The 24,075-nt window shown below is 34.7% G+C and overlaps 1 pseudogene; it reads right to left on the bottom strand.

Moving 5' to 3' along the window:
- Positions 1-18,879: 18,879 nt before the first annotated feature.
- On the bottom strand, positions 18,880-18,998 carry LOC112478572 (annotated as a pseudogene).
- Positions 18,999-24,075: the final 5,077 nt, after the last annotated feature.

Below are 24,075 nucleotides of genomic sequence, written 5' to 3' on the forward strand. Positions count from 1 at the left end.
TAGAATGATGTCATTTGTTTCCAAAGACTATCGATATACTAGAGAGATGCGAAAATAATAAAAGCGAGATATTTCGTGGCAAACTTTGGGGGTAAGATTAGGACTGTAATCGGCAAGTTATCTCAAGTTCAACGCTGCAGCCATAAGTGCCACCGGCAAATATTCTCAGCAGACGGGAAATGGGTTAAAAACTATTTTTGAATATTTGAACTTCTGATTTAAAGTTTCTGTTTATCTTTCCAACCAAAGGACCAAAAGGTATAATAGATATGGCATTCATTAAAATTGTCAATATGTTGAAAAGCACTAATATTTATAGCATCAGTAAATATTTTTAAGTGGTACTCCTAAGTCATAAAAGTTACTGGAAAGAGACCTTTAAAATCTTGTCCTAAACAATGTCATATGAAATAGAAAAAAAAATAAAATGCTTCCCAGCTGTGTGCTCTATTTTATAACACCTTGTCCTGTATTACTTGATATTTTAACAAGTATCAGGTACTCTAACAAATGTACAATACTTGCTAATGGAAATAGTAAGAAGTTTTAGTTGGTGAAATTTTTTTTGCAAATAATTTCATAAACTATATGTACCTTTAATATTACTTTGTAAAGTAGATAAAATATGTTTATAAAATAATAAATGCCTATAATAACCAATAGCAAGTTATCGTATTCTGGTCTCAGCTGGAAGAGTTAACTGCTATCAATATGATAACATGGCCAGCTCTTGGTATGTATTCCTTTATAAACCTTATCTGTCAGGAAATATCCAGCAACTCAGAAGCAAACCTACAAATCAGCAAGGTTTCAAGCTCATCTCTCTTCCTTTTACCCTCCCCACTGCCAAAAAAGAAAAGAAACCCTTATTTTAAGCTGCAGGAAAAGTGTGGAGCTATCTTTGAGCCAGAATAATGTGGAAAGTTACATATGCTGATTTTTAAAACAAGTTTAAGAAAATAGATTTGAAGCACCAGGGGGATAGAACCTGTAGAACCTAAAATAATATAAAGTAGTGAGGAAGATCTATATAGCTACAGAAGTAGCAACTGTAAAATAAACATTTGTCATACTTAAGGAGTTCCTGAGTTCGTACTTTGTTAACAGTGGATAATTATATTTGATATTTGTTGTGTTGACTCTGGAATCTTATTCCAGGAAGGTTGAGAGTCCATGCTAAGGAGTAGAATTTTACTAAGCAATAAGGCAAGGCACTTTAAGACCAACTATATCAAAAATTGGTTAAATTTTTTTAAGCACCATGTTTATTCATAATGGTATAAGATAAAATGAGATATTTATGTTCTAAAAAGGTATTTAAAAATAACAGCATTTAATCTTGGGATCTGCCCTGTTAAGGGTTTATATAAATGCAGTTTATAATGTTTCAAGTTCAACCAACATCTTCATGTGCTAATGAGCAAAGCAGTTAAAACAGATTGTCAGTTTGAAAGCATGATGTGTAATTGTGTACAAGATACAGTACTGCTACAGCTAATAATGGTAAGCTGATCACAACAATGTCCTTTCGAATTTTTATATAATATTTTCTAAATCATATTGATTTTAAATCATGATTTCCAACCTAATTATTAGTTCATTAGTGTTTTTAAAATAGAACTAGCTAGTCTCTTTTAGTTGTATGTGTGTGTGTCTTGCTATTAGTTATAGTAATCCTGATGAATGTTAATCCTCAAAAAAAGAATTGAGACATTTAATTATGTTTTAAATTGATTGTAAAATAATTGAAATTTTCATTAAAAATCAAATTCTCCATATAATTTTCATTGTATTAAAGAACGGTTTAGGAAGATTTGTAAAGTTTTATGAACTATTATAGAACTTGCTTATTTCTAAGGTCTATAAAACAGTTTTATATATAATGTATCTGTTTCCAAAAATCCCCCAAATGTTAATATACTAATATAGAGTCCTAAATTAGCGAAAATTTGCATTGACTTAAAATGAAGTAGATATTTTTGTTTGTTTAAAATTTAGTCAGTTTCTTTTTAAAAATTTTGATGTAATAAAACATTGAATAAAATAATCTTTCTACAAACTTAATAAAAACAGAATACTTTTCATATTCAACAAAACTAATTGGATATTTTTAGATGATTGTTATTTACCTCTTACATTTTTGTTAAGGCATATTTTAACCAGTTTTAGAATTTAGGGAATTGTGACACATTAAATTTTGTTAAAATATCTTACTTCCGTTCCTTCCTTTTTTCTTTTCTTTTTTCTTTTCTTTTCTTTTCTTTGTTCTTTTCTTTTCTTTTTTCTTCTCCCCTCCCTTCCTTCCTTCCTTCCTTCCTTCCTTCCTTCCTTCCTTCCTTCCTTCCTTCCTTCTTTCCTTCTTTCCTTCCTTTCATAGTTGAACAAGTTTTGTTTATTGTTTTGTTCTTTGCAACAGAGAACAAACACATACCATGTGGAGCCATAGGGTGTCTCAGTGTTAAAGAGGACCTATTACAGGATTTAGGCTTGTGTTAATACAGTTCTTTTCGATTGCATGGCGTGGCAGTCTGAAGAAAGTCTTAACAGAGCTTAAAATCACCCTCTCACCCTTAGCAATTTTCTGCTCTGATATTTTAGTCACATAAACAATATAATAGTGTTTTATCATCTTCTTTCATAGATGGTTTCCTTAATTGAACGCTGTATTACATCTTACCTTGTGTTGCATTTTAATTTTCCTTTAGAAACTGAATTATGCGTGTGCTATTCCTCATTTGTATAATTTCTTGTCAGTAGTTTGTGTATTTGAGAATCTGTTGCCACCTTTTAAATAAATCCCAAAATATGATTTTGACCTCATTAAGACTAGACATTCTTATATTTCTGCACTTGAAATCATGATATTTTCTAAAGAAAGGTCCACTCGTGAATATATTCTCTTTATAACAAACTGGTATAAATTTTTGACCCTATCGTGTATCTTTATAAAGTATAGCTGTCTGAAAAGAAATGGTTAAGAAAATATTCCCTGTACAAGGCATATAGTATTAAACATAAAGCTTAGGGTTAGGTTTCTCATTTGAAATCTTTTGATATGCTGAGGTTGCAGTTTGGAGGTTAATTTAGGGAATGTCAAGATGGTTAAGATGGCATTAGTAAAATAATTCCCTAATATATTCTGTATTGATAGTGACCCTGGTTTCAGCTTTTCTGATTTTCACCAAAATATCCACAAGTTTTTACTTTAGAGATACTTAGTTTATAGTTTGCAAGAGCTTGAGAGAAATTCCTTAAACATCCCTTCTGAATAGTTCAGTGCGATACTGATGCTATCATTGAGGTTCTTTAAAGTTAGATATTAATATGAAAATATTTATGAAATATTTTTAATTTAACATATTGGAGCATATTACAGGTTAGTAACACTTGAGGGTGGTGGTGAGTAAGCTTTCTTACCTGTAATAATTTCATTAAATTAACACTTAGAATATAAGTAAATTCAGTTTATCGAGAAGAAACCTTAGTAGTTTTTTAAAAAATAATAGTTGCCACTGAGCAATTTTTATTAAATAACAAGCAAAAAAAGCTAACCAAAGTATTTACACAGGATCAAGTGAAATTATACAGAATGACTGGTTATGGGAGAAATTTGTCATCTGATGATAAAGAGAAAATAATATAAAAGTAGATGGCTGCTATTCACATAACCACTTATTGAAGATAATTGAAATTTTACATTTTTGCTTAATTTTATGATCCTACCTGCTTTTGTGGAATGAATGAATTTTGTGGAATTCTGCTATGTAAACTGTCATTGAAATAGTGCTCACTATTTGATAATGAAACAACCCATATGTTTTGTAATTCTCATGCAGAATTTTGCTCTGTGATAATTATAGTCTCTCCACAGAAAACAGTAAAAATATTCTTGTTGATGACAACGGGCTTAGGTTCCAAGTCCCTCGTATTTATTAACCTTCTTTGCCAAATGGGACTTAAGAAAATCTCTTGTCTAATACACATTTATTTTCAAAGGATAGTACTGGTGGTGGCCCTAAGAATGAAACATTCAGAAGAAATAGCATTTGAATTGGGTACCCTGAATGTGAAAAGGTAATAGATATTCATCAAGTATTTATTGATCCCTTTCTCTGTGCCAGGTGCTGTGCTAGGTGTATTGATATGCAAAAAAGATCACACATGCATGCCCTAACCTTAATGATCCAGAATTGTTGGAGAGAGAGCCTATTCTTTTCACAAATTGTGAAACAAGTGCAACAAATAGAGAAAGGTCTGGTGGCAAAAGAGTGTATAATGGAGGAAGAAGATGAGAAAAACGTTCCCTGAGGCAATGATGCTTAAACTGAAATCTTAAGGATAACTCAAAGTTAACTAGCTAGGCAAAGATGGCAGGGAAAACTATTCCAGACAGACAGAATAGCAGGTGAGTAGAAGGAAATGAAAACTCATTTGGCTGAAGTTTCGAAGTTTATGGAATTGAACAGGTAAGTTGGCACCATGCCATACCAGACATTCTAAACCATGTTTTTCTTGTGAGAGCTTTTCATTAGAAATATGGTATCAGAAATGTGCTTTTAATGCTAAAGTCCAAGGTATGCAGTTCTACTCTTCAGATATACCCAACAAAAATGGAGGTACATATGCCACAGAGACGTGTATACTAATATGATTTATAATAGCCAAACAGAAACAGCATGTCCATCATTATAAATAGATATAATTATAGAGTGGAGTCTTATGCAGTGAAAATGAATGGCTAGAGCCACATGCAAGAACATAGAGAACTTCTCAAATACCATGTTGAGTGAAAGAAGCAGACACCAAAGAACTTGTACTGTGTTACTCCATTTATATGAAATTTAAACAGGCAAAATTAAGCTATAGTGTTTAAGGATACATACTAAAGTGCAGAGTTTTTCTAAATCAACTTTCACAAAGTATACAACACAAAATTCACCCATCATAAGTGTACACTGAATTTTGAGTAAATTTGTACAGTTGTACAACCATCACCACAATCCAATTGGCAAAGTCATTTTTCATAAAAAGCAAGAAAGTGACCACTGTAAAAGGTTAGTAGTTACCATTAATGGGAAGGAAGAAGGATTGTATTTGTATCGTGAAGAGGACTTATTTCATGGGTTTTAGGGTTATCATAATTCATTAAACTATGCTTTATGTACTTTGCTGTTCATGTGTTCACAATGCATCCTTAAGTTTTTTTAAAAAATTGTTTTAGGTTACACATTTAACATAGTTAAATTACCACTTCGCCTCTTACTTTTTTTGTGTATTGTGCCATAGCCATCTTTTCTTGAAACACAAACTTCATGACCACCTCTTCAGAGAACTCTTCTGAATCCTCTGACTATCCAACTGTGTGCTAATTTCTTTTACATCATTGTTTATTTCATTCATAGCACTACTAACTCTATGTAAGTAGGTGTTTTTCTTTCTATTTTATTCCTCCACTATAATGCAAGCTCTGCTGGAGCAGGGACATTTTCTGAAATGTTCGTCAGTGTACCCCCAGTACTTAGGTTGAATGAATATATGAACCTTGTCATTGACTCCTGAATTCAAATCCAGATCCAATAAATTTCAAAACTAATCATCTTTCATAGAGTATTAAAATTAGGCAAAATCTTAGGAATCATTTCAATAGCGTGCTCATACCTCATTTATACAGATGTGGAACCTAAGGCTTACGGAAGGATTGCCCAAAGTAACACTGTTGACCTGCAAAGTTGAAATAAGAGTTTAAGTCTTAATACCCCAAGTTTAGTGCTGTTTCCATTAAAACATCGAACAGCAGTGTGGCCAATTAGATAGCAACGTAAGTAGTTGCCTTCTACCATAATTCATCATATAGATTATTGAAACATTTTACATTGTCTTTTTCATCTCTTAAAAATCCACTATTTTAGGCTTACAAGTACTACGTATTAGTATTAAGTAATTAAGTCTCAAAGGCTGTCATGAGGATAGAGCAAACTAGTTAGTATAAAGCATATAGAATTGTCTTGGTACTCAGTAAACATTAGCTATTATCATATTAGCTATTAAACTGAAGTCATTTTGATCCGTCAGGCAAGAGGATTTCCAGAAATACACCCAATTATATATGGGAAGTTAGTATGTGATAGAGGTAGCATTTCACATTAGTATAAAAAGATGGATTGTTACATAAGTGGGGATACTACATCAGATAGGAACATATTTGGTTGCAAGTAACAACCCTATGATAAATGGCTTCACTAAATAGAAGCTTATTTTTCCTCACAATAAGAAATCCAAGGGTATAATCTAGGACTAATATGGCAGGCATCTTAATGTCATTAAAGACTCAGGCTTCTTTTATCTTTCTACTCTGCCATTTTTAGTGGGTGGCTTTTATTCTTGTCTCAAGATAGCTGCTTCATCTTTAGGTATTACATCTAAATTCTAAGCAGAAAGAAAGGTGAAGGCTAAGAGACCAAATGGAACATGTTGGGTAAAGTTGCCGTATTTAAAATCTGTCAGGAAGCCAAACTCAGTGACTTCCCCTTATATCTCAAGACAGACTGAATCACTTGGCCAACCCTTGCTGCATGAAAAGTCTGGGAAAGTTTTTTAAACTGGACATCATTGCTCTATTTAACAAAGTCACAGCTTAGTAAGGAGGAATGGATGCCACATAGATAACTGTCAGTGTCTGACAAAGACATGAAGGCCACTTAGAAAAAGGTAAAGCTGGATTTCTATCTCACTTCTTATGCCCAAGTAAATTAACATATATCAAATATTTTAAAAACAAAAACCGAAAAAACTGAATTTTTTACATACTATGAGAAGATAGGGCTTTCAAAGCATGGCACAAAACAAAGCCAAAAAAGAAGAGATTAAGAGATGACTACATACCATTTAAAACAATTCTAGAGAAAACTACAAATTGGGAAATATTTGTGAGTCTTATGTAGACAAAGGACTAATTTTCTTAATATAAAAAGGACATAACCCAATTTAAAATGTGCAAGTTTTACATATGGACAATCATATAAAGTAGTAAATAAATCACTTTTAAGTATTTTCCCAATAAACTATATTTACTATCATAAATTTCTGATAGCAAATAAAGGTAAAAATTTACTGAGAAAGTTAATACCTGAATAACTCAGAATTGTAATAATGATAATTGGAATTATATTTTGTCTTCAGTGGCAGTCTATAGTACTAGAACTACAAAAGTAATCTTTAAATCATCAATTAAGCCTTGTATACTTTCTTCATCAGCAAACATTTAGAATATGAAAACATTTTTAGAGATTTGGTCATATTAAAAGTAGTGAAGATGTCAATTCTTTGTTTAGGTTTTCTAGAGAGCAATATTTTAGTAATTAAGGTTCATAAATTTGACAACAAAGTGAACATATAAAACTAAAAGCACGAAAAAGCAGAAATTATTTAAAATAAGGAATTACAATATGCCACTTGAAATAAAATATAGGACCAATTCAAGGGAAATGTGTTATCTAATAAATTGATAAGGAATTTTGATATATTCCTTTCTGTGGTTAATTTTATGTGTAAACTTGACTGGGCCTGTGGTGCCCAGATGGTCAAACATTATTTTGAGTGTTTCTGTGAGAGTATTTTGGGATTAGATTAACATTCAAATAGATAGACTGAGTAAAACAGATTGCTCTCCTTAAGGTTGGGTGGACCTCGACCAATTAGTCGAAGGCCTCAATAGAATAAAAAGCTGACCCTCCTTTCTTCCCCCACCCTCCACCTCAGACCCACCTTCAGTAAGAGAGAATTCCTCCAGGCTGACCGCTGCCTTTAAGTCAGGACATCTGTTATTTTCCAGCTTTTTGACTCCTGGGTCTCTCTAGCCTGTAGGCTTCTGGACTGGAAGTACTCCAGCTTATCTTTTCATCCTGCATATCTTGGGACTTAGCCTCCATAATCACATGAGCTAATTCCTTATCTCTTTATGTGTGTGTGTGTATATATTTTATATAAACATATATAAATAATATATGTATATATTTGCTATTGGTTCTGTGTCTCTGGAGAACTTTAATACACTTTCTATCTTTTTTTCCTATGCATAGTCTTAAAACATGGACATTTTATATAAGTAATTTTTGTATAATCTTATTCTAAGTATGCTTTAGTGCTCATTGATTTTCAGAAAACTATGTAAGAGAAAATAGAGTTATATAATATTTTCTTTTTAAAAACACATTAGGAAAGCATAAAGGGAATGCAACGCTTTCTGGAAGTAGGTTGGCATACTTGTGAACAGCTTGTCACAGAATATGGTTGCCTGAAAGCTCAACTTTACTAACTTCTGTGTACTTTTTCACCATTCCTGAGATCTAGATGTGGTCTAACTGGTACCCAATGGGATTTCTTTCCCTCTCATGATCTCACCCTATAAGTTTGTCAGTACAGTCTGCTTGGTATATTTTCTTGGAAACTGAATCATACTGGTGGCCTAGCTTATAGGTTCATCTAATGCCTTTGTTGTACAATGCCATTTCTTTTGGAACCTAAGTTTCCTTGTTTGCTTATTGGTTTGCCCCTTTAGTTTGGAGGTCATTTTCCTCCCTTGGGAAGACAGGAAAAAAAGAGACTCCTAGCTCTGTTTCCTTTCAGTTACCTACTGACATCATTTGTGCCTGTATTTGTACCTATTCCTAGTAGTCCCTAGGCTTTGTTTATTCTGTGTAATAGCTATCCAACAATTTAATGTGTAATCATTCAGGTGCAAGAAATATCACATTTCTCTGTTTTTCTAAATTAAAGCTGACGAGCTTCCTTAGTCCTGGCTAAAGGAACTTCCAATATAGATGGAAAATTGGATTCCCTAACCCCTTCATTGGCTCCTAAGAGAACCCCTGGCCTTAGCAGATGCCAAAGATGGCAGTGTAGTTTCCTGAGTTTTCCAATGTTTCCATGGCTCCTTCTAGAGAATGCTTTTGCTGGGAGATGACCCTCCTCTATCTAGTATGCCCTGTTGCTCTGTAGGGGTTACCAAGTTGCCCTCACTGCTATCTTCCCACTGACAAAAGGCTGGCACAGCACAGAGATATTTGCTTTGCTCTCAAGGCCCCTACATTTACCTTGACTCCCCTGGACATGGCCACATAAGAGAGACATGTCTAAAGCTCTTAAGAAAACCCCCCAAACACAGTCCCCTTCCCATTCCTCGGTATCCCTCCTTTTTTTCTAATCAGGCTACTACTTTTTCCCATCCCAAGCACCAGTATCTTCCACATTCCTGTGTCATCCTTAGCACCAGATTAATTCTTTTCCAACAAAGGCCTGGAAGAATTTTTTTCCATGACAGCCACTGAAATACAAAGAAGCTACAACCTGCTCCTTACCTTCCTACACACACCAATGAAAAAGAACCCAACTTCTAGAACATAAAAGCTTGTCTGAGAAATAAGTTTCTGTCATGATGAATCTGCAGTAAGGCTTTTTCCTTTAAATATACTATTAAACATTTCAGACTTATAAAAAGATATGCAGGTGAATTCAGTACTGTGTTAAGAAATAAACTGTTACTAATAGTTTGTACTCCATGACCATATTCTCCTTACTTCTCCCCAACAAAAATGACCACACTCCTAAATTTAGTGTTTCTCATTTCAATGCATTTTGTTACAATTTTACTGTTTGTGTGTATATCCTTAAGCAATATTTGTTGGATTGCTTTGAGTGTTTTAAATTTGTATGTCGATGGTTTCTTTCTGCGTGTATTCTTCTGCATCCTCTGCTTCATCTGTGGGTGTAAATTTATTTCCACTGCTGTAGAGAATTTCCTTGAATGACTATACACCAAGTTATTCATTTTCTAGTGGATGGGGAATTTAGATTGTTGCCAGATATTTGCTATTCCATACAATGTAGCTATGAATGTTTTCATGGTGCCTTGTGCATAAAAGTGACATTTCTCTAAAGGAAGTTTTACCTAGAAGAAGAATTACTGGGTCCTAGGTCATGTGCATCTTCTACCCCAATGTAGGTTGGCAAATTGCTCTCCAAAGTAGATAAACCAACGTGCTCTCTTACCAGAACTTTCCCTTTGCTTCATATCTTTACAATGCTCAGCATTCTCAGAATTCTTAACTTTTGCCAATCTAATTTTCCCTCATTTTGGTTTTAATTCTCTGGTTACCAGTGAAGTGGAACATCTTTTTATGTGGTTTGTTGGCTATATGAGTTTCCTTTTCTGTAAAGGGCTCTTGTGCTTGTTCATACCTTCTGTCGTCGTCGTCATCATTTTACCATATTGGGTTGTCTTTTTTGTATCGATTTATAGTTCTTTATGTACTCAAGAAACTAATTTCTTGTCATCAGCATTTTTACAAATATATTCTTCCAATCTGCAGCTTGTCTTTTTACTTTGTTTATAATATTTTGGGATGTACAGATGTTTTTAAACTTTAGCATAGTCAAAGGTCAATCATTTTCTTTTATGTGTGCTTTAATTTGTTGAGGAAAAAACCCAAACAACTTTTTCCTATCCTAAAGTCATAAAGATATTCTCTTGTCCTCAGCATTCCCTTGTTTGAAATCTTTGTTCATATTTAGGACTTCAATCCTCCTGTTAATTATTTTTGTTTATAGTATGAAATAGGAACCGATTTTATTATTTTCTATATCGATAACCAATTGTCCAAGCAACATTTAGTAATTCAGCATATCTCCACTGACCTGCAGTGTATCAAGTTTCCAGGTGTGTGGGTGTATACAGATAATTTATAGTCTGGTACCCTACCACACTATCCTTAGAGTTTGTCTTACATTTTTTTATTCATCCTTGATCTTTTGTGTTTGTCTGAGCTCATCTGGGAGCGCCATTCACAGCACATTGGTTGCTTTGAACATCTTTTCTTATTCAATGGAATCACTGGCACTTGTATTACAAGAATATAACTTTGAGAGCTTCTCTAGCCCTTTGTACTTCCTTTAAGAATCCCTGGCCTTGATATCACATTAATATTTTTCATGATATCACTTCCAAAGTTAAGGGTGTATGTATAATTTATGTTCAACATTCTTCTTTTTGCTGTTACAAAATCTTTGAAGGATAAATTCACACTGGTATCATGATATAAGTCTACCTTCCTGGTCAGAATGAAATTTGGCTTACAAGTCATTCTTAATAGTTTTTGCTCCCTTCGGAGCAACACAGTCATGAGCAAGGCAAGTGTTCTGTGTATAGATGATATTGAAAACTTCCCAATATTCCACCATGGAGTATTTCTTGATTAATTTTAAAGTAATAAATTTTGTTTAACAGTCTTCTTCATCCTCCACTTTAAAAAATGCACTAATTCTCTTGCTTTGCATTAGTATTTTTAATGTTTAATTATGAAGCAGGAAATGGACTCTCAGCTTAGCCTGAGATAAAATCTGAGCACATCTACTGGATTTGTGGGCAGGCTCACTGAAACCTATTTCCATGAGGGCCTGAAAACCCTTGAAGGACTAGATTCATCCTTTGGAAAGAGAGAAACAGGCATAGCAAGTTTGGTGTAGTTGCAAACCTTTAGTTTTCTAAGGGAAGAAGCAATTCTGTGTCAAGTGTCTTATTTGGATTTGATTTCCAGGTCAGCAGTACATTTCCTACTCTCCTACTCCTCAGGTAGAAAACAGGATAAGACATCCAAGTTGAAGAACTCAATAAGAATTTCAATAGGGAAAACTTTCTTCTCAATCCTGGAAATATTTTTATCTTTAAATATTTATATTAAGAGGGTAAACCTGGAGCCAGACTGCCCAGGTTCCAATCTTGGCCTTATCACTTAACTGGGAGACCATTGGCAAGTTATTTAACTCCTTCTAAGTCTCAGTTTCTTCAACTGTAAAATGAAAATAATAAAAGTAGTAGTTACTTCAAAAGATTGTAATGATGATTAAATGTTAATTTATATATGTGTGTATGTGTATATGGGAACATAAGTATGTAAGTATAAATGTACACACATATATATATTTTCCATTTGTCTGCTCAGAGAGCCTAGTAGCAATGAGCACACATGCATCTGAATGTTGGTTCTAAATCCCAGTCACCATTAAAAAGAACCAAGACTTCTTGAAGAAATGGTTGATTCCAGGACTGGGGCAGGAAAAATACAGGAAGAGCCTGGAACATCTTTTTGTGCTATGTCGAAGTCATAGGAACCTATATGAAGGCGCTCTCCTTGACCAAATCTGTAACAATTCGAACAGTCAAATAAAAAATGAAAGCAAAGGAATATAACCTATTGAGTAAAGAATAGGAACACAATGAGAGAAAGAGATTGATTGATTGATTGATTGATAGAGTTCATTTTTAAAGTAGAAGAAATGATAGAATTAGAAAATCATTTAGCAACCATCATAGTAATAATTATGGATGCTAAAACTAGTGGGTGAAAGTTTGAGGAATAACAAGATACCTATTAAGTACAAAGGGTAAACTAATGACAGTGGAGAAACCTGGCCAATACCACCTTAATCATTGTCAAAGATAACACCACTAATAATGGGACAAACCAATGTTATATGTCTCCTGAAGCACTGACAAGAACTTAGCATCACTTCTGTGGTATTTTTGCCAAAGTATATCTTGATAGTGGTGATAGTTTCATGAGTGCAAACTCGTCAAATTGTATACATTAAATATGTACAGTTTTTTGTATACCAATGAAGTGGAATTTTTAATTTAAATATATGTACTAGAGCTTAGAATGCCCAACACATAATAAGGAGTATATTTCTGTTTGCTGTTACTATAAGGATAGAAGAGAAGCCTAGGTAATATGAAGATATAAGATGATGACGGTAAAGAACATGAAGGTAGGTGACATTTTCCTTAGATTATCCAAGTCCCAAGAATCCCAGGATTCATGATAGTTTACTTTAGTGTCCAATGTTGCTTGGATTTTTTTTTCACTTGGAAAGAAACTAAAATTATATGATCTTTAAGTGGAAAGTAAAAAAATAGCCTTTAATTTGAAAAAAAAAATGGAAAGGTTTTGTAGGCAGATCATAAGCACACCATCTGGTTAACTTGAGAAATCCTAAAAGTTTAGATTTCACATTTTTATCAGCCATGCATGTTTTAAGATAGACCTCACTAAGCTAAAAATATCAAATCATATTTGTTCTGCTCTTCATGAGTTAGTTGAAAATGCCATTCAATTGCAATGCTAAAGATCTCATTTATCTTATCTAAGAATCAGAGTCCATTTTGGTTTATATTTATGAAGTTCAAATGTTCAATGGTGTGTAAGACAAATTCATCACATGAGAAATAGGCAAGGTTGGTATAGTAGTAGTTATCTCTAAAATCAAGTTTTAGTTCTTTAAAAATACAATCACATTCGATGGTTCTCAACCATAGAAAACTTTGCCCCCAGAGGATATTTTGCCAAATATGGAGACATTTTTGGTTGTTATTACTGAAAGTGGGGAATGGGGAGATCATGTTACAGGCATCTAGTAGTAGAAACCAGGGATGCTGCTAGGTATCCTAAAATGCAGGGGCAGTCCTCCCTCCCTTCAGCAAAGAATTATTTGGTCCAAAATGCCAACAGTGCTGAAGCTGAGAAATCCTACACTAAATGAACGCATTTGCTAATACTTCAAGCAGTTAAAGTCCTACTAGTGATGGAATAAAGCTTCTAGTCTTATCTTGATTTAGAATATTAATCAGCTAGCCTAGTACACTCAATATATATTTGTTTAATCAAAAATTTGTGCTGCTCTTATTCTATGAGTATTTTTATGGCTTTTCCTTCATTTATATGTGCACTAAAATTGGACCAGAACATCACTACCTACCTCAGAAGTATTCCACTCTTGTCTCAAAATATGGAAAGAGAGAGATTTTCATACAAATTTATAGATAAACTAGGTTACAGAAAAGTAGAGAAAAGCCAGTATTCACTAGAAATTGAATATGAAAGAGAACCAATCTGTGTGGCTTCTAGTAGAATGAAAGAATTTTAAATGTAATAAAGACATTTATTAGGAAATCTCATTAAAAAATAAAAAATTTAAACAATGTAAGAATTCAGTCATGCTGTGCACATCTCTGAAGCTATTCAAGTCATAACTACTTATCCTGACAAACTGAGGATGATAAATCTCTCCCCATCCTCCTTGCTTATTTTGTGCTTGAGAAAAATCATGTAGCAGGAGGTTACTTATCACTGCTCCACTCCCCATGGAGCATCAGCTTGAAGGTACACCCATGGCCCCTGTTAAAATGGAGAAGATATGGACTGCTGAGAGCTCCTCTACACCACTTGGTTTTATTTCTCTCTAGCAAAGGAATTGTGTACAAAACTTTCATCAATCTGTGGCAAAGCCTCAGGTCATCTGATTGAAAATCATGTTTAATGTGTTATATTTGACTACCTCATCTGTCTAGAAATCTCTGAAGTGAGAAACAAGTGATAATTATTTAGGTAAGACAGTGGCTAAAGAAAAAACAAAAGTATTCTTTAGAAACATCAAAGTTTTATTGATTTGTATTTATTTGATTATTATGCTATTTAATTGGTTATTCTAAAATATCCTAGATCTAACAACAGTTCTCCCTATGTTTGATATGCTAAGGACAAAAAATTATTATACCTAAGTTCAATCTAACTTGTTTCTTTTATTTTCATTGGCTGTTTTAAGCAATTAAATTAATATTTATTTTTTTAAAAAATAGCACCTAGTCCAGAGGACTTGTAATGAAATGCCACAGCCCCAATGCCTGCCATTCCTCTTTACTCTTCATCTCAGTGCTGCTGCTCAGGGCAACTCATTTTGTTTTTGTTTTTCAGGTAATCATTTTTAAAACTTGAAATAATATTCCTATGTTAATATTGCTTGATGTGTCAATCGTAGACATTTATTCCTACCTTTAAATTGTAAAGATTTAACTACTTGAGCAATTCTCCTTCCTCTCTTTTGGTAGTTATATTATCTTTAGTTATTTTATTGTAATTCTTTATAACTTAAAATAAGATAAACTCTTGTTTCTTATTCATCAGCTTTATATATATAGCAGCTCTTGCCTCCCCGATGTAAGATGAAGCATCTTCTTTTCCTTCTCTCCTCCTCTTCTTCTACCCAACATCTGTCAGCTTCACTTTTGGTTTCTGTCTTTTAATTTTCTGACATCAAGTTTAATGACAACTATACCCTGTTCTGTAGCTAAAAATAAATATTCAGTGTTTGATTTATAACTGATTCTGAACTTTGAACAGCAGCGAGCAACATTTGCTTTATTATCACTATGTAAATATTGCTCGGTGCAGAGATAGGTGCCAGGATGACATTTCCTTCATGGGTCCACTTTTTGACCCCTCTGCCACCTAAAAGAGAATGCCCCTTTCCTTAAATTCCATTAATTGTTCAAACGCAAGCCATATTTTAATTTGCTTCTTATCTAGACCATGGCTTTCTTGTGAATTTTTTTTCCTTACAAATTCCAATTGCCTTCCTTTTTCCCTACTGAGAAGAAACACGTGTCTTCTTTATCCATCTATGGCATGAAATGCATTCCATTCTTATTCTTGAACACATGCTCCTTAGAACTCACTGACTTTCATCCTATGAAGACAGATCACTTCCATCTCTGCTGCATCTTGGCATTCTTCACTGGGCTTTTGATTGGTTGCTGTGTTCTTGTATGCCACGTTGTCATCTTTCTTGATTATTGCCCTTGTTTTGCTGGGATAGATCAATACATTTTAACAAGAGTTTTTTTGTTTTCAAATTTAGATCATGTCCTTGATTCTCCTTTCTGAAAAAAAATTAAGTGATATCTACGTATCTGAATTTCTTCTACTCATCTTTCAACTTCCTTTCTAGATCCCTTGCAAGAAGAGCACCAATATTGTTCTTTAACAGGTAGACATCTTATGAATTCTGTAACTTAGAGCAACCATTCGTTCTCTATGTGGTGGAAAAATAATCCAAATAAAATGGGAAAACCTAATATGTATTTTGCAGCATAAAAGTTGCCAGCTTTTATAGAGATCGAGTGTTAGTCTGACTGATTTTGTCAAATTGTCTTTAACAGTATTACCAATAATATAGATTAACTGAATTTAATGGTGCAGACACAATCATTGTAGCTATGTAAAGAAAAGACCTAAATTATAACCCAAAATTTTATTTTTTAATAATGGACATGAGATCAATTGTTATTTAGCTGAAAGAATTTAAGCATATTTTAATGTTGAAAATATTTTTAAAATAGTTTCTTAGACTGTTAATTATTTCTTATAAATATATCTTAAAATAGGCTTGATTTGGGAGCCTAGGACTAAAGGCAGGTAAAAGTTGAGGTTATTCAAAGGGATTCATAATCCCAGGAGTCTTTTCTATAGTAAGACAGGAACTAGTGTGGTTGAGCAGGCCTAAGAGATCTGTCAGAAGAATATGACAGGATGCAGGAACTCAGCTTCAAAAATCCCATTCTTCAGAAACTGAGTCATAAGTGTAGAAACTCAGCTCCAGAGGGGAGGTTATACCATGTGCTGAGAAACTTGAAACAAAATTCAGGTCAGATTAAGCAACAAAGCCACAGGGCTACAAAATATGAGCTTCGCGTATCTTATTAGCCTGGGGTCAGGGTTAGAATCACAGAAAAGGATAAGGACCAGGAGCAGGGTGGGAGGGGAAGTGAGAAAGGGGGGTTAAGGTGGTGGTAGTTACAATAACTTGGATTAAAATGGCAGAACATTTTACTATGTTATTTTTCTCTGAAATCTTACTGATTGTGCTATCCAGAGTTTGGTGCAGGAAACAGAAACCATTGCAAATATTTCAAGTATGAAGGGATTTATTACATGGATTTATGTGCTTAGAAAACCTTGAAAGGGTTGAAGGAATAGGTTCTAGGCCAAGGCTTCAGGAATGATTCCTAGAACAATGCAGAACTGATTTACCAGCAGACTGACTTCTGAGGCCACTATTTGGCATGATTCAGCTTAAGACCACAATGCCATGGATGCCTTTCAGGTTTCGAGAATCCAACATGGCTCCTGTTGCCAGAGTCACAGCACCCCAACCCCCAGGAAGCTATAGAAGGAAAACTAATAATGAAGGTGCTGCGGAGATAAATAAAACCTCATATTTCCCTGACCTCACCTGCAGAAGAAAAATAAACAAGAGAAACAGGAAAATAGCTTTGGTAGGCAACTGAAAAATGCCTACCAAATCTCATTGGAATGTGTCTAATTGATGGAAGCCTTCAGGGATTCCTGCGGTTGGGAACGACTGCTCAGGAGGATAGAGTGAGGGACACCAGGAAAAGTCAGAATTAGAACCCAGGTCCTCTGACCCAGGCATTCCTCTCACTACACCATGTTCCCTCTGAGCATTAATATCAAATTAATAAAATTATACCCTTTCGGGGGAAGTTTAGTATAGAGTCTGAAAGTACAGGCTATGAAGTCAAATGGGGAGTTCAAAGTTCTAACTCTAATTTCTCTACCTGCTAATGTATGATATTCCTTAGTTCTTTAACCTTTTGCTTAACTTTTTAGGACTTCAGCAGCATCATCCATAAAATAGGAATAACAACATTTTGCACTTTAGGATTGTTGTAAGGTAGATCCAAGATAATGTTCCTCCTTTAGTCTTCTCAGATAGTGTGTACTGCCCAAATGCTGACCTATGTATTGAAAAGTTCATTGCAGCTGCTACTTTATGGGAGAGAGTGCTCAGCAAAAGGCCTGTTCTGCATTATGCCAGGGAACAATCAGAATATTAACTATTCTGACATCATATAGCAGGTCAGAAGTGGGGGAAAGATGGGGCATGAAGTAAAGGGGACCTCTCAATTAGACAAGAGAGATCACAGCCATAGAAAAATGTTAGCCATCCAGGACAGATCATGCTAACCTAGAGGAAGATCCTGAGATGAATAGCACAGCACATCTCTTCCTTACATGTCATATGGCTAGACTCTCCCCATCTTATTTTATATTTGGGAAACCTGGAAAGCATCTCTTAGAGATTTGGATCTTCCTTAACTCAATGGGACTATTGGCATTTGATCTGGGACTTGTGCAGGGTCAAGGTATTGATCCTGGGGCAAGTAGTCAGGAGATATGTTGATGTCCTCATTCTTCTGAATCATAAGTTCTACTGGACTGAAACACTATGACAGAGCATTTACTGTCATACTTTTCCTTTATTCAACCGACTATGTGGTCAGAAAAATGGGAAATTTTCCTTGACTTTTCCCTCTCCCTCTCAACCGTGTTGTTGAACCAAATATTTTTGATTCTCCTTTTACATGTCACGTTAGCCACTGCTCTCCATTTCTTTGCAACCATGCCAGTCCAAGCCACTATTTTTTATCTCCTGAATCTTGCATAGGCTACTTTGACATTTCCTCTACCTGGGACCCTCTTCCTTTGCTTTTCACCATTCAGATTTTAGCTCTACTGGCCTTCCTTGGACACACTCTCTTATGTTGTCCCCTCCTAGTCACCAGATCAGATTCTCTCTTTTCCTTCTTTAATTGAACTTAACAAAATCTAAAATCATCTTATTTGGTTGTTTATATTGCATTAGAATATACCCTCCATGAGAGTAAAGATTCTAATTGTCTTTTTTTCACTCTGTACCCCCAAAATGGAGAACGGTGGCTGGCATTGTTGAATGAATGAATAAATAACTAATCTCTTAATTGGCCTTCCTATTTCTGCTCTTTTAGAGTAAGGCAAATGAAGCACTTTCTTTAGGTGCAAAATTTGAGGGGGTGCCAAAAACTTCTGTAATCATTGTAAATCATGTTTCAATGCAATACTTTTTTTTTTTTTTTTTTTAAGGTGAAGCAACCCTTGGTTGACCTCAAAGATTGCAAGACCTTGTCAGCTTACAATCCTTTATTTTTTACACCTACATCTCCTGGTCTTCCTATGTGATCTCCTATCCAAGTACTAACCAGGCCCGACCCTGCTTAGCTTCTGAGATCAGACGGGATCGGGCTTGTTCAGGGTGGCATGACCATAGACCGTTTTTTTGGCATGGCCAAAAAAATGGTGAAAAGCATCACAATTTTAAGCAAAAACAGAATCTACACTTGCATGAACCTGTTGTACTTTTCTCAAGTTAACCCCATCCCTGATTCCAATAGAACTTCATTTACAGAAACAGGGAGCTATACAGTAGGCCATAATTTAAAAATTTTAAAAAATAGTGCTTTAAGTTATGATTTATCTGGATCACTGAGTGTTTTGGCATCACTTTAAATTTTGCATTTGAGGTTAGTGTCTTACAGCTCCCTAGTCTGGCTGTGCTTGTTGCCTTTAAATTTACTCTTCACTTAACAGCCAGAGTGGTCTCATTAAAGGCAAATCAGATCATGCCCCTCCCTTAGTTAATGGTTTCCTTTGCATTTAATAGAAAGTCTAAAATTCTAGGTGTGGCCTATACCTGGCAGTTCCTACATTAGGTAATTCTTGCTCTTCTCCAGAATCCAATTTTGTGCATTCTTCCCATGGCCTACTCAACTCCAGTTCCACTGGCTAGAACAAGCCAAATGCCCCATTGCCTTTGTACAGAATGCTATCCTAAATGAATATTCTCTTTTCCGACATACTCTTCCTCTTCAACTGATATTTCCTTTTCTGGTTTTTGATGCCAGCTTGACTTCCTCTTATATTGAAAAATCTGACTTGACTCTCCAGTCTGAAACAGTTTCCCCTGACACTTTCTTATAGCACTGTATGTTTTCCCTTCACATTTTTAACACATTTGCAATCACATATTTATTTTGATGATGATTTGGTTAATGTCTGTCTGCTCACTTGATCGTATACCCCAAAGAGCAAAGATTACTTCTGTTTTTGTCACTAGTGCCAAGTGTTTAGTAGGTACTTAATAAATACCTAACATAGTGACTAGGACATAATAAATTCTCAACAAATATTTACAAAATTATTATTAAGTAAATCAGATGAAAACAAGAAAGAAAGCAAATGAACTTTTCAGACACTTTAATGAACTTCCAGTTAGTTCCCACTGTTTTTTTTTTTTTCCAATTTTTTTTTAGTCCATGACTTTTTCTTTAATCTCATGCTGCAATCCTATGTGTGTCCTTATCATATCTATAGCTTCTGAAGGTGTCTATCTTTAGTCCAGAACAGCCTGGTGAATTTTGTTATGATTGCCTGAAAGTGTCAAAGGTAAGTGGATCAGGTATCCTTTCAATTAAATGCCATATTAAGCTTTTCTCCCTACGCAATGGCTGCTCACACCAAAAAGGCACTAAGCTTTTTCTTATGATTATTCTAGATCAAATTCAGAAAATAGAAGACTTTCAACATACTTCACTTCTCATGAGTGTGGTTTGGCCAAGAAGGAAGACTGAGTCCATGAAAATACAGGGTGTTCCCCTTACTTTTGCTTCTGATCTTCTAGCTCTTCGCTTCACAGATTATGGTCTAGGCAGCATTGGCCTTGGAGCTGGGAAGTCGTTAAATGTAGACTCTTAAGACCTTTGCCCCTCAGAATCTGTATTTTAACAAGATTCCTAGGCGTTGAAAAATTTAATAACGTGTTCCTAGGAAGGGTTTAGTATAAACAGGTACTCTCTCCAGAATAGGAAGAGACTGTAGGCCAGGAGTTTCCAACTCTGGCTGGTATCAAACCCCATGAAGTGCTTGTGTAAAAATATAGATTCCATGAGATTCTAATTTTGTAGGTCTAGGGTGGGGCTCCAGAATGACTTTGATGCTACCAATACATAAAATGACATTTGGAAACTGCTGATTTTGTCCAGTTTTATAATTTAACACAGGAGGTTATGGAGCTAGGAAGCTTTCAGCAGCTTGCTCATGGTCACTAGATAGTGACAAAGCTGCGCTGGAAAAGAATTCTTTTGGAGGGAGATTATAAAGGTTTAATTTTATTTTTTCATTCTGGTATGTACTTTTAAAAATATTATGAAAATTTTTAAACAGAAAAGTCGAGAGACTTTTCATAGTAAACATCTGTATACTGACCACTTACATTCCACCATTAACATTTTATTATACTTGCCTTATATATCTATTCATTTCGATTCATCCATCCATCCATCCATCCATCTTTTTTATTTTGGATGCATTTCGAAATGAATTGCACACATCAGTACATTCTCCCAAACACTGCATTGTGCATATGAGATCTTCTGTTTGATTTCTCTATTAATTTCTCATCTTTATACTGTATCACACACTTTGCATAGGAAAGGCAAGAAAACCATGAGGATAGCAGAAGTGAGCAAAACAGTATAAACATGTTAAAGAAAGCAAGAAACATTGGTACATTTAAAGATTATTAACTCCAAGTTTCGAAGTACAAAAATACCTCACACAAACCTAGTTTGTTTATGGAAATTACTGTGGAGAGTCATTTTTAAAAAACAGTACCTTCTAAATAGGTATTAACTTCAAGAAGTGTGATCTTTGGCACTAGATGCAATATTTGGAGCTAAAGTGCTATTGTTTCCTCTGAAAGCATTTCCCTCCTATTAATCATCATATTCACATCCCAAATATACACATCCTGTAACAGCCCTAGCTCTGGCTTCTTTCCAGGACACCAGGATATCACTGCTATAAAAAAAAACTATCTAGAGAAATTGTGGGGAACCTAATCCTGTCTCAATAATGAGAAAGAAATGGGGACTGAGCTTCTGTTTTCTATTGACAGTGGATTTTTCTAATCTTTTTAGAAAAATTGTGATTTATTATTAAAGTCTTTATTACAATTGGAAAAAATAGAAAGGTTTTTTGAGCCACGCTTCTCTTGCTTAGGCCCGCTTCCACATCTGGAAGTGTACTTTCCCTTCTAATAAAGCTTTTCTTTCTGCTATTAAAAAAAAAAGAAAAATTGTGAAAAAATTTACCCTTTTAAATCATTTCAAAAAATTAATAAACTTTAATTTTTAGAAGTTTTAGATTTACAGAAAAATTGAGCAGATAGTACAAAAAGGGGAATTCTCATATACCCTTTTCCCTGTATCACTTTCCCCTATTATTAACATCTTGCATTTGTATGACATATTTGTTACAGTAAATGAACCAATACTGATACATTATTATTAACTAAAGTCCATAATTTACATTAAGTATCACTGTTTGTATTCTATGTTCTATGGGTTTTGACAAATACATAATGTCATGTATCCACCAGTATAGTGTCACACAGGTTTCGTTGCCCTAAAAATCCCATTCTCCACCTATTTAACCCTCCCACTTCCCACAAACCACTGGCAACCACTGATTTTTTTACTGTCTTTCATAGTTTTGCCTTTTCTAGAAAGTAATATAGTTGGAATCATACAATATATAGTCTTTTCAGTTTGGCTTCTTTCACTTAGTAATATGCATTTAAGGTTCTTCCACATCTTTCACAGTGTATTTCTTTTTATCAATGAACAATAATCTATTGTATGAATGCACCACAATTTGTTTATCCATTCACTTATTGAAGGATATCTTAGTTGCTTTCAGGTTTTGGTGATTAGGAATAAAGCTGCTGTAAATACTTGCATACAGGACATAATTGGGTAAATACCTAGGCATGAGATTGCTGGATCCTACAGTAAAACTATGTTTAGCTTTGTGAGAAACTGCAAACTGTCTTCCAAAGGGATTTTACCTTTTTGCATTCTTACCAGCAATGAATAAGAATTCCCTATTGTTTCACATCCTTACCAGCGTTTGATGTTGTCAGGTTTTTTTTTTTTTGGCATTCTAATAGGTGCGTAGTTGTACTATCTTACCCGTTTTTAAGTGCACAGTTCAGTGGCATTAAGTACATTCACACTGTTGCGTTGCTATCACCACCATGCATCTTCCGAACTCTTTTTATCTAGCAAAACTGAAACTCTGTACCTATTAAACAATAACTCCCGTTCCCGTTTCCCCCCACCCTCTGGCAACCACCATTCTACTTTCTGTCTCTATGAATCTAGCTACACAAGGACCTCAGATAAGTGGAATCATTCAGTATTTGTCCTTTTATGACTGGTTTGTTTCACTTAACATAATGTCCTCAAGGTTCATCTATGTTGTAGCTTAAGTCAGAATTTCCTGTCTTTTAAGATTGAATAATATTTCATTATTATTTTTATCATTCGTGTTGTTGGACATTTCAGCTATTGCGAAAAATACTATGAACATGGGTATACAAATATCTTTGACAACCCTGTTTTCAATTCTTTTGAGTATATACCCAGAGATGGAATTGCTGGCTTATATGGTAATTCTATTTTCAATTTTGTGAGGAACTATTATACTGTTTCCCACAGCAGCTGTACCATATTATATTCCCACCGACAGTGCACAAGGGTTCCAACTTTTCCATATCCTTGCCACCACTTATTTTCTATTTTTGTTTTTTTGTTTTTTTTTTTTGACGGTAATCATCCTAAAGTGTGGGAAGTATCTCATTGTTGTTTTGTCTTGACAGTAAATTTTAAGGAAAGACGTATTGGCTGTCAATATCAGGCCAGATAGAAGGAATTCTTAGGAGATCAACCTTTCCATTAGAAATAATTGGAACTTCATCAGATCCTGCTTTGGGACAAAGGAAATCTACCTGTAAACTTCAGTAGAGAGGTTAATTAATTTGGGCATTAGGGTGATAATTTCTATTTTTTTTTTTTTTTTTAGTTTAGAGATTCCTTCATTGACATCAAAGGTTTTTTCTGCATTTAGATTCCCTTATTACATCAAGCATTTGTTTTATGCAGTGTTTGTATATGGCTCAATTGCATGTTTGTGTGTGTTGTAGGTTTTACTGGAGCATGTTATAAATGTGCCCAGATTCTAGCTCCCATGGAGTGATCTCAGCCACCCATTCAGAGTCCCTCTAGTATTTCTAGGGAATCCTTAGGGATAGTGTTTACTCTGTAAACTCCAGAATCAGTTTTGCCTCTCTATGCTCCTATGCAGTTGCAGATAAAGGCATCCACTCAGCCAGAACCCTTGCTTACTCTTCTGCTAATCAACATCTGCAGTTCTGAGGCAGCTAGTCTCTTTTAGGCCTCAACCTCTCCTCCTCCTAAGCACTGGTTTCCTGCCACCAGTGGCTGCACAA

Source organism: Pteropus alecto, unplaced genomic scaffold (assembly GCF_000325575.1).
Source record: "Pteropus alecto unplaced genomic scaffold, ASM32557v1 scaffold61, whole genome shotgun sequence".
Lineage (NCBI taxonomy): Eukaryota > Metazoa > Chordata > Mammalia > Chiroptera > Pteropodidae > Pteropus > Pteropus alecto.